Raw genomic sequence first — 12,538 nt, 5'->3', positions numbered from 1 at the left:
CCGAGGTGTGGTGTGAGGAGAGAGCCAGGAAAGAGCTGGTTCATTTTGTTCATTTCGTCAGACCATTTAGTGATCATAAAATAGTTAGGTTATCTTCAGCGGACCACCTTGGTAATGACTGCTGGTAAACATATAGTCTATTTATGTGCTGTGATCATATGTCACAGTAGTTCTGATATTTAACAGCAGAAACATAAAAAGCACCTCCTTTTTCATTTGCGTTTCTGCTCCTATGGCTAGTAAAAATTGTTCAGCTATATATCAAATTCTCAGAGCATTATTTCCATGAAACTTAAATTTACTTAAGTAGAGAAAGTAGCTGCTCTTTATGAATTACTTACAAAATATGAACTACATACACTATTTAACTACACTGATGCAACACTTGGAAATGCAAGAAGAAAAACATAAAATATGTCAAACACCTGTTTGAAATGCCAGTATTTCTAATTTCGAATGTGTGTCAAACTCAGTTGACAAACGCCTCATCACCTCCTCTCACTAGCAAAACATCTAACCTCCCTCCTTGCTTCCATCCCTCCTCTCCACCCAGGCCTTTATGTAGAACTGTGAGTCTACAAGCCCGTGCACTGCACTTACCACATATTGAACACCCCGCTGATCGATGTGCATGTGGGCCCTTGGTGCAGGCTAGCGATTATCAAGGTGTGCTCCACCGTGTGTTCAACGGCCCGTGTAGAATGATCAGCACACGGCGGGCTGGCTAACGGACACAGGCCGAACACGAACATACGCTCGCTCCCTTCCCCTCACAAGAGGTGTTCAATACTGAAGGCTCATGCCACAAGAGGCGTGGGAGGCACTGCAGTTCATCACTCTCACGTCCTGTTTGGCTTCTCTTTTTTTTTTTTTCTTTTTAACCACGCTGAGGAATACTCAAACCGTTATCAAGGATGTGTAGTGTAACCTATTTTTTCTGCTTTTATGTATGCATTGGGCATTGATGGACTTGACAACCTGAAAATCTCTGACCATTAAAAAATGAGACCTTTTGTAACTCAGCTATTGGTTTTGATTTTTTTCTGTTTTTTTTTTTTTACATCAACAGCTTTGGCATAAAATGTTCAGAACAGCAAAAATGAGAGCATGCCTGAAGGGTCCATCATCATAGTGACTGGCAATTCACTACTGTGACTTTATGATGATGGAATATGACTTTGATCTTTCAAAAACATGACTGTAAGTCAAATGATAGCAACACAAAATGCGAAAACTCCGGCGTAAAACAACTGAGTGTTTGTAGGAAGATCCAGAATGAAACCATCTCCACAACCTGATCACCAGTTCACACCCGCAGACAGTTTCCACCTCGACAAGCACACACTCTCCCGAGACCTCACTGACCTCAATAAGGTGGGGAGTGGGTGCGTTTTCATGTGTGTGCTTACAGCACAGCTGTGTATTTGCTCGTTTGCCATGTGTGTTGTCATGTGTGTGACAGGCCATCAGTCATGATTGGATCCCTGTGCTGCAGCCGGTGAGAGCAGTCTCTGCAAGGTGGCCCTGAGGGAGAGACAGATGCAGAGCGGCAGTGATGGATCTAGGTGTACACGAGGTTGTGTGCACGCGCGCGCGCGTGTGTGTGTAAAGCTTGTAAGTGAATGTTCATGAAAATGAATGAATGCGCACTGGTGGGTTATACTGGTTGTTGTTGGAGTGACATCGGGCTGCTTCATCTGCTTGGTTGGGATAAAACGCCACCCACTTCTGCAGGACAGAGGAAACACACCACCACGGCTTTAATAACCCATCCTCTCTGCTCTCTTTTCGCTCTTCAACTCTTATTTTCTAATTCCCTTAATCTCTAAACCTCCTGTCTTTTTTTGCAAATTTACAGTATCTAAATCTCCATCCTCTTCAATTTCCCTTTTCCTATCCGTCATCTGTATTTTCCAGCTGCTCTGTGACTCATACCACTGACTGTGTAAATGCATATATGTGTATTATATCTTGTACTTTTATCTGTGTGAGGAGCAAATGTCTTAACAGCAATAGAAAATCAGTAAAACACCAAAAACTGAGAATAACTTTGTTGGTCCTAGTGTATCCCTCTGTTATTTCTTTGCTAGGAATTAAGTTTAAGTCTACGGTAACAGATAAAGGTTGTTAGGGTTAAGCCTAGTACTAATAAATGTGCTGATATTCAATATTTTTCTTGTTGACAACTAATCAAATGAGAAGCACAAAACCAACAAGGAACCAATCCTGCTAAGTCTTTGCATTCGCTCTTTACAGCTATTGCAACTGCTGTTTGGTCAATTAAAAGACAGGGCTTAGATATGATGTTTATTTTTAACACTACAACTAAAAGAAAAACTCTCACAAGGTAATTTAAATTCAGCTTGTGTTGTTTTCAGGGATCATGGCATTTGTTTCCTTCTAAAGCAACATAATTAGGCTAATGTAGCAACCATTCTACTTACCTTCATCTAAAGTAACCTAAGTCCATGTCAGCTAAATGTCTACACCGTTGTCTGATGAATTAGTCTCATGTTCCAGAACAAATCCAAAAACCAAATTGTTATGACAGTATTGGCCTTGCTAATATTATCTTATCACAAAGAAAAGGGAACCACCACAGGCTAACATTAAGGTTAAGTTGACACTGTGGCTGAGGAGTTCAACTTATGTTGTAATCGTCTGCCAATTTGTAAGGTTAGTAACGTTAAACGAGTGGTACCAGAGCCCTGACATCAGTAAGGTTATACAAGTGGCATCTGGAACAACGGGTACGCTAGCTAACGCTAGACTCCGTGGAAATAACGTCAAAGCCTAACGTTACATAGATCAAAACAACTCAACCTAATCAGGCTGATTAACAGTCCCAAGCTGGACATTCCGTCATGTAAGCCAGTTAAGGTTGTCATAACGCTACTGTAAGAGATCCTTGCCATGCAGGAAGTCAAAAACTGACCCCCCAGAGACGTCCCTGTCAGTCTTCACCCCTTCTTCGCCCTTCTCTTTTCAGTCCCCGTGACTCTGTCCTCACAGATTCACACAGGTCACCCAAATTGGAAAAAGCGACATTCACCAAAAAGTGAGTTGCTTGCATCCCTGAATGTCGCACAGCAAAAAACAAAAAAGAACACTCCTTCCAATAACTCCACAGCTGTCTTGTTTACACATTGCAACCTGTTTACTGAAAACCTAGCGATAGAAGTGTAAGAATGACATATTTAGATTTTATACGTAGGAAATCTGGATTGATTGGTGGTCACAGACAGAAAAATGTGTGTGTGTGTGTGTCTGATTGTGTGTTTGAGTGTGTACGTGTGTCATGCAGAGATGAATGGCTGTGTCTTCTTACTGCTCAAACATGAAATCCATTCTGTCAGTCTCCTCCCTAATTGTCAGGCCACACACGCACGCACGCACGCATGTGCACGCACACACGAACACCACCGCACGCACACACCGTGGTTTTACATTTATGGGGACCCGTCATTGATATAATGCATTCCCTATCCCTTTACCCGAACCTTAACCATTACAACTGAATACCTATCCTTAACCTAATTCTAACCCGATCCCTGAAACCAAGCCTTATCCCCTAAAACAGCCTTGTGAGATCCAGCATTTTGGTCTCCACAAAGCTGTCGCACCCAAAAGGACAGTGCCCCGGTTTTCAAACCCCACAAACATAATCAAACAGGGCCACACACACACACACACACACACACACACACACACACACACACAAAGACACAGAAGATACTCATAAAATCAAAAAAGTGGCCATGCAAGCCCAACCCCCCAAAAAAAATCAGAGATACATATGATACTATAGATACATAGGCTGTGTACTTCAGACACACACTCATACAGTATACACACAGACACACACGCGCACACACACACACAGATATATAGATTATCGTGGCTAATCTGTGCACATTAAGTCCATTAGTGGAAACATTATCTCTTTGATCAGTGATTATAGTGGCCATATACTGAACCAGCGCTGCGATAAAGCCTTTTTGCAAATTCAGAGTGCTTTAGATCAGAGGGCGGTCGACCCTTTCCTTTACCATTAGAGCAAAAAAAGTCCAGATTCAAATGACGAGACACTGAAGGAGCAAAGAAATTGCTGCTCTCTGAAACCCAGAGCAGATAGTAAAAAGCAAAGTGACACTATCCACTTAAGCCTAATTAGCCTTAGTTATATGCCAGCATTTCAGCAGACAACACCAGATGGTATCTCCCTTTTTTTCACACTTAAAGGACGTGTTGATTGACTCCATACTAGGTTACGCCACTCATTTCAAACACAGAGGTTTTTCTGCATTGCTACAATTTCTGAGATCAAATTTAGCAGATTCTGATTTTGTAGCTTCAATTATAACTATGGGTGCAATCAGCGAGGGAAGCCAGTTCCCATTAGCCGAGGCACTTCAGGTTATCCTGCTTAACCAGATTAGTTTGTGGTGTTCCTATGGTAACGGCAGGAGATACTCTCAATTAAAAGAAAAAGACAAGTAAGAGAAATATAAACATAAGTAAATGAGTACTTTTGCTTTCCGTGCACATTTGGACTTCATGTTAAAGTAGTGTTTTTGAATCAGCATTACAGTGTGTAGCTTTGTCCGTGGTATTCAGAGACACAGTGGAGCCACAGACATTATACCCAATAACAACTGCCTCACATTTAAACATGTACCACTCAGATTTGTAACTGCTGGTTTGTTGTTTTGTTTTGTCTCATTTTTGAACACACTGCTTTTGGAGGCTGGGGACATGTAACTGGATGAGCAATGAGGGTGGGTAACTGGTGACAACTCCTTATTCTGAAATCAAATTAACCACTGAAGATGGACATTTAAAAGAATTCATGAAACATTACTCCAATAAAACTATTAATATGAATGTGAGAATGATGAAAAAACATTTAATAATAATAAACTGAGGTGTGATAATTTCTGACATTTTCCCGGTGCAGTTTTTTAATGAGTGGGTCTCCATGTTTGTCTCATGCGTGGGCACGAGGGTCACACGATAAATAGTCCAGCCAACGGCTTCACAATATTCCACTGACATACAGGTGGCAGTAATGCGCCACGATACATACTAATGCGCCAACAAAGGCAGAGAAGAAGACTGCTAGGAAGAACACATGGACATAAATGATGACTAGTGTCAGATTCCAATACTCGGGAGTAGATTCTGGGGGAAGTGACGGCTGTTTACCCGTCGATGCCTGTTTCCCATTAACTTAACCTGAATCTAACCTAACTCCAACAGGTCATCTTTTATCATGCGTAAACTGATCCCCCCTCAGCTTAACACTAACTAGTTATCTCTGCCTACTCGTGGCACTTGGAATCTAACAGGCGTGGACTGGCGATTGGGAAGTTCATGAATTTTCGCAGGCTGGCGGACGTGTGACGGCCGGTCTTTTTTTCCCCAACCCTGGCATTATATAGCCTATGTACAGATATTCAATAGGTCATCTTAGCTGTAGCGACACATCTGGCAACAATCTGTAATAGCAGGTGGCAGTTGCCATCACAACTGAAAGTATCCAGCACTCTTTAAAATGATCTGGTCTCTTGATGCTGAAAAAAGCGAATGATGGATTTAACGGGAAAACCCGGGGCTGGCGGTGCAGAGAATGTGTGTCAAACAGGGAAAAAAGGCTTCGCTGCCTGGCGCCACAAAGTGTGCTAAGAAAATTGATTTATTTAAGCAGTCTGCAGGTGAGGATGATGATGATGATGATGATGATGCTGCACCCCCTCCTGACAACATTAGAAAGTCAGTATCTGTATGTTTGTGACATAAAACAGTGGCACACTCCAAATGCTAATATTAGTTATTTCTGAATTTTGGGAATTTAAAATCAGGAAATGTCACACAACACTCATTTTATCTAAACAAAACAGTGGAGGTAAACAAGCAGACTGTGTTTTCCTGTTTAACAATTGTTTTTTTCTTTCTTCAGAAAATGGGTATGTATAGGTCTGAGGAGTATGTGTGGCTGTGTTTGTTTGTCACCTAAACCAGGGCAACCAATTAGACAGAGGGAGTCCATCATCCGTGATGAGTAACCAACCAGCTACCTGAACCAAATGCTGGGGAGATCTGTGTGCACCTTTCAAGTATCTCTTCTGACCTGACCAAAGCAGCTGAGTTGTTTGATTTTCATTTCTTCTTTCATGTTCGCATGGCAATTATAATACTTGCTCTGCTTTAAAGAGTATGGAAAAACTAACCATTATATGACAGAGTGAAATTCTAACCTAAAGTCAGTCTCCAAAGAAAATGTTGCTGAGAGTCAATAAAAGATTCGAGTCATCCCTGCTAACAGGAGCAAACTGCTATCGGCTGCAATTATCCAGCTTGTGTCTGTTGTTCTAATCACTATAGCTAATGGGTGCAAAAAGCCTTCTGTCTATGGACTAATGTCACATTTTGCATCAGAGGTTTTGTCACCGTGGTATGAAAAAGACAAATACAGAAATACAATGCTTTGTACTGACGAACTGGGAACTGGAACAAAATGTCAGCTTCTCAAAACAAGTTTGTATCAGTATTGGCCTTGGAAACTAGTCTAAGTCTGTGGTCTCTAGAATCCTGGCTGAGAAAAATGCTACAAAACAATGAGAACAAACAACACACAGCTATAAGTATGATGCATATTCCTATATTAAATCTCATTCTTTTATCTCTTACTCAGAGTTTGGGTCTAGGCTCTGACAAAAAAAGATCACATTACTTTGGCTGTTAGTCATCACTTCACATTATGTCTCCACAGTGGGACAAGAAAGAGACAAAAAAGATGATGTGATGCATGTGGCTGATATCACATTTCGCAAAGTCATTCAAACTTTCAAAGATTCGCATTTTCCCTGTCATTTGAGTTAAAGTCTCGCGACACAGCTACAAATCATGTAATCCGAAAACAATAAAATGTTGTGAAGTGTCTTAAAATTAGTAATTAGGCAAGTGGCACCTGAACAGCACGTGTGCCTCACACTGTCATTTATTCATATTTTCATTTTTCAAAGACATTGAGGCGAACGTTTTTTTTTTTTGCATCTACTTTTTCAGGCTAACTGGCGTGTCACTGCAGTGCTTTAGAAAACTGCAAAACAGAATATAAGTGAAGAAAGACACTGTAGCTCTGACACTGTGCATGCGGCTCCTCGTTCCTTTCTATGAACGGACGTTTGCCAGCACCGCTGTGAGTCAGCTGTACACCGGGGCGCGCACATTAATTAGAGGACGCTCTTTTGAAAGTCTGCTTTGCATAACTGATGCACAGTTGGAAATAAAGCAATAATTAGAAAAACAAATACAAGTTATACTATTTTCACTCCCAGGTGGTCACGTTCAGTTTGCTCTGTGTGCATCAGAGAGGAATAATAAAATAACATTAAATCAATAAATCTGTCATGATTTGCTTTCATGACAGCTGCTTTGATAATAACAATTAGCCTTTATGTTGCTCTACAGTTAAAGCTATGCTGTCCTCTTTGTTATGCAGTCCCTTTATGGTTTAAGGAACTGTTTGACATTTTGGGAAATACACAAATGCACTTTTTTACTGAGAGTTAGATGAGAATAACAACCATAACTCGTAATTCAATAACTCATGTCTGTGTGTTAATTATGACGATTGAGCTGGGAGTCGATTAGCTTAGCTTAGCATAATGACTAGAAGCATACTTCAGTCTGCACACAAACCAAAGGGTTGTTATATGATGGAACTACGGTTTGGCCCAGCTAGTCTTCATGCTAAGCTAAGCTAATCAACTAGGGACAGCTACCACTCTCATGTCTGTAAATATGAAGCTCAGCTGCATATTTTGTCCTCTCTAGGGTGTTTGTGCTCTTTTGCTATTTTTATTTTGAATAAATCTGACCTAAATTCGCCTTAAAGAAATATTGAAATGGATTTCTGGAACCTTGAATGTGAGCTTTTTCCTTCTTTTCCAGTCCAGTTCAGACTCTAGGGCTGATGTAGTGGAGCTGGATATGGTGGAATCAGGCTTGGCTAAGCCCTGTTCAGATGTTGTCCATCCATCCGATGAAGCTCTGTGAAGTAAAACGTCTCCGTTTGCTGTTTCCCTCTCCTTCATCGCTTCATTCCCGTACTTGCCCGCACCTTTATGCCCTCCATCTCTGAGGACATGTCAGTGCCTAGCAACATGCCTCACCGCATCTTCAGTGACTGGATATCCACACACACTTCATGTGACACTTCTGTTGCACAGCCTGTGTTGTATGTTTGAATTGCCTCAGGTGTTTGCAGCCAGTCCTAAAAAATGCCTAAACACTTTGTCTACACCTGTATGGTCTGTACAAATGTAAATCTGCTGTTCTTTACATACTTACATATGTTGACTATAATGTAAATGTATGCCTTTTCCTAAATTTCACTTTTCCCTCCCTGTCTGACTTTGTATCCTCCTTTCATTGCCATTTTCTGGGCTCTCACAAACCTTTTCTTCTTCTTTTTTTGAGGTTTTTCACCTTTATCTTCTTTCATTCTCTTTTTTTCTCCATCCATACTTACAGTATATCTGCTTTTTCTCCTATTTTTTCCTTTCCCTCCTTCCTCTACATTGGATAAGGTAGCCATGGAAACACAGTTGAAGTGTGTTGGTGACAAAATAGATTTTGTAAAGGCCAATCCATGGATTACTACTTACCCGACACAAACGCACACATACACACACACACACACACACACACACACACACACACACACACACACACACACACACACACTAAAACTTTCGTGTTCCCATCTTTCCTCTCATCTCACTTGAAGGCTAGACTTAATCTGTTTCTATGGATACCAACATGGGGGGATGAATCCGTGCATAAGAACTTTGAAGCCCTTAAAACATAAAAGCATGAAAGAGCAAGCGTTTTAAGGAGGTTGTCCTGTTGGTCAACTTGTCATACCCATTCTCTGATAACACTTGTGTCAGGTGAGGTTTTTCTTTTCACTATTATTGCCTACTATAGTCTCCTGTCTATTCTACTGGAGGTTTGTTTTACACCACCTTGAACTCAAGGGTTCCCACTGTTCAACAATTCCATTACACACTGCTCTACGAAACATCATAACCTATCATTTTAAATAGGAAAGTGGGACAGAAAGTGGGCAGAAAAGAGGTCCTTCGGGGGGCCTCATGCATGATTAGCCTATTGAATGAGCTGTTCCTTCAGTTTAACAGTGAGGATTTGGCTATAAATGCTTGATATAAAGTCTGTGGCTAAGACAGTAAAACTGCTTGTTCTGAGAACAGGTAACCTATTTAACCTCCTATTTTTAAATTTAGGAGCTTTTAATTCCTTATTAAAAAGTTACTGGCTCACAGTTTTAGAAAATAATTGACCCTACAGTGGCTTTTGTCATTTAATTACATCATTACAGTTCCTTATAGTCTCTAAACTCTATAATGAAAATGATTTAAATTTGATGACACTGGATTAAATTGCAATTCACTTAATTAGTTTTTTTCCCCCATTGTTATTGTCGCTCTGTGATTGATGAAGAATATTGTATATGTTACAAAATATTCCAAAAAATACTATAAAACCAACTGAGTCTGGTAACTGAGTGATTAAGATGCATACCTACATGTCATGTCCTTCTCTCTCTCCCTGTCTATATCTCTACTATTACTATCAAATAAAGCCAAAAAGCAAATGACAGTAATAATAATAAACAGCTCTTGAATATATAGTTTCATTTTTTAAAAGGTAAAATCTCAGTAATTTGCCAAAACAGCTCGGCAATGTACTTTTTAGCAAACATTACTCAAACAGGAAAAAAATAGGGAACTTTTGAGCACTTCCAACTGCAGATTAATACACATTTGGTGCGTATTTGCTGCAGCAGAACAGTGTATTTGGGACTGACTCAGAATTTCTTTCATGGCACTTGGTTCACAACTTGAAAAATTTAGCAGACTTATCCTTTAATCAACAGCAGTTGTTATTTGTTTCTCGATAGGAATTGTAATTTCAGCTGTTTTTGCACTCTCGACAGGAACAGTTATTTTGCCGTCCAGCAGTTTAGTAATCAATCCTCACAAATATACAAAGACACACACACTAACAACAGGTTGTGTGGTGAGTTTTACTCATTACACCGTGACTGTACAATACCTGATTGCTCCCTCAAGCGCACACTCATTACATTCCTCATCCAGGCAGTTGTAAAATGCAGCCTGCGCTGAGGCCAAAGACACACAAACACATACACACTTTCTGAAGCAGCAGACTATCGATTTCACCAACGATACTGCACATCACAAATCTGGCGGAGACCTCAACAAATTAGCTTAACATCCTCGAGCCACTCCAATGACTACTTTTTCATTTCTAGAGAGTGACACTTCACAAAGAGAAGAGCCTCCTGAAAGGTGTTTTCAGCTCAAATCCTAATTAAAAACTTTGCAGCACTTTCAGAGAAGAGTCTATTTAAAGAGCTCCAAAAGCTACAAACTGCTTGAGCAGAGAAACTGTGTTGGAACAGATCAAAAACATTTTGTGGACTGGTCTCCTGCCGCCGAGTCCCTCTGAGTCTGACCAGCATCGCTGCCAAGACGGAGTGAGTCACCCATCTTTTCCCTCCACGGGTGCCACTCTGCTTTGTAACCGAGCAGAAGGAAAACAACGCTCTGCATATCTGTGTCTTTGGGGCAAGTCCATCTATCTCTCTCTCTCTTTATTTTCTTTTCCTTCTCTCACTGTCATTCTTTATTGTGTTGTTATCTCGCACTGATAAAGCCCCCCCCCCCTGCTCAGCCTGTACTCTGTAGGTCACATCTGGCAGTGAGAAAGCTTATATCTGAGCTTATGGGCTGTTACATAATGTCCCTCATTTGGCCATCAGTTGCAGTCAGTGGAACGTATCCCTAATCTATAAAAAAATCTCCTGTCTTGTATCAGTTCTATATCTTTTCCTTGCACTTGCGAGATTGTCCTCCCAACGCAATGAACAGCTCTCTGATCTCTGCACTCCTGATTTTTGAAGAACAATTATCCCAACACTTTCTTCCTGTACTTCACTTGAGCACCTTCCAGGATTTATCTACTAACTGGGGCATCTGTAAGATGCAGCATTTCGGGTTGTTCTGGCCATTTCTGTCCCCAGGCACTATCTCAGGCTGGCATCCTCTTTCACGATTCTCCATTCACACTGATGGTTAGCGTGAGTTTATGGATGCAGCTGGCAGCCTGCCCATGTGTGTCATTATGGACTGTCCATAGGCTCTGCAGAGTTGGCCAGCTGGCCCTATCTTATCTATCTGCCCCTGCGCTCGACTTTGTGTTGCCAGCAACATCATCTCGCTGCTTGTTTGGAGCTTATAAAATCCGCATGAATGTCAATCCATCAGCCTTTACCAGCAGGGCCCAGTCCCTGTGGTGTTGTTAGCAATAAGGCGCCAGGTAGACCAGCGATGGATGTTGGCGCTTTCTGGCTTTTATCACCCAGACTCTGCCGGGAAGATCCAATTGAGCTGAGAATGATCAGGAATATTAACTCATTTATCACAGATATGTGCATGGGGGAAGCCAAGTATGGATGGTAATATGATTCTGCTCGCTGTGAAGAGTGAAATATTAGAGTAACCGGGGAAAAAAATATGGAAGGATATGTGAGAAAAGGAAGGAGGAGGAAGAAATGTGGATGGTGGGAAAGAGGAAAATATGGAAAGATTAAATTATATCATTAAGGGTAACTTTCATGTGCATGGAGCTGTTAAATCAGTGTCAGTCAGTGATAATATTCTCCACATTTTTCATCCCAAATAAAAACAAGATGTGCTGACTGAAGACCAGTGGCTGCAGCAGATCATTCGTTATTCCAGTGCTGCCACTCCATGGTGGACTGAAGGAGTGCACATCAGTGACTGTGCAGGAGTTATGCGCTCGTCTTGCATGTTTTCTTAAAGAGGTCATTCAATTTTTGGCTATTTTCAGTCATGAGTTAAGCAAGTGCTAAAATGTATATCTTTATTTATTGTTCATTTTCATTTTCACATTTTCTTATTGCAAAGCCATTTTTTTCATAAAGGCTCTGTAGTTGTCATAAACTTGTAGTTGAAATGTTCAAACATTGCTTCATCTGCCTTAATCTACTCCTGAATGTCACCCTAAAGTCCAAACTGCTCATCCTGCTGAAACTTTCCCCTCCGATGACTCAGCCATCATTTTAGAGCAAGCGACTGCCAAAAGACACATCTGTTTAAGTATCTGTTTTGGCTGTGAAAGGAAACCCGTGGATTTCTTGTCGCTTTCCTGAGCTCCGTAGTCCTCAGAGGGCCGGTGGGGTGTAACGAAGCATTGCTAAATATACACTAGGTGGAAGGTTTCCGAGAACGAGGCAGCAGGGACAAAGCGATGTGAAGTGGATTGACATTTTCAAAAGGCCACTGTGGCCATTTTGTCAATGAAAGACTAATCTCAAGTTATTTCAATCAAACATAAGTCATGCTGTAACTGAAATGAGTTATTGATGGCCAATTGGGTATTGATTGCCAGGTGCAGTTAAGCT

The sequence above is a fragment of the Xiphias gladius genome, chromosome 24 (genome assembly GCF_016859285.1).
Source record: "Xiphias gladius isolate SHS-SW01 ecotype Sanya breed wild chromosome 24, ASM1685928v1, whole genome shotgun sequence".
Lineage (NCBI taxonomy): Eukaryota > Metazoa > Chordata > Actinopteri > Istiophoriformes > Xiphiidae > Xiphias > Xiphias gladius.
Note: the sequence above shows the minus strand (reverse complement) of the source record.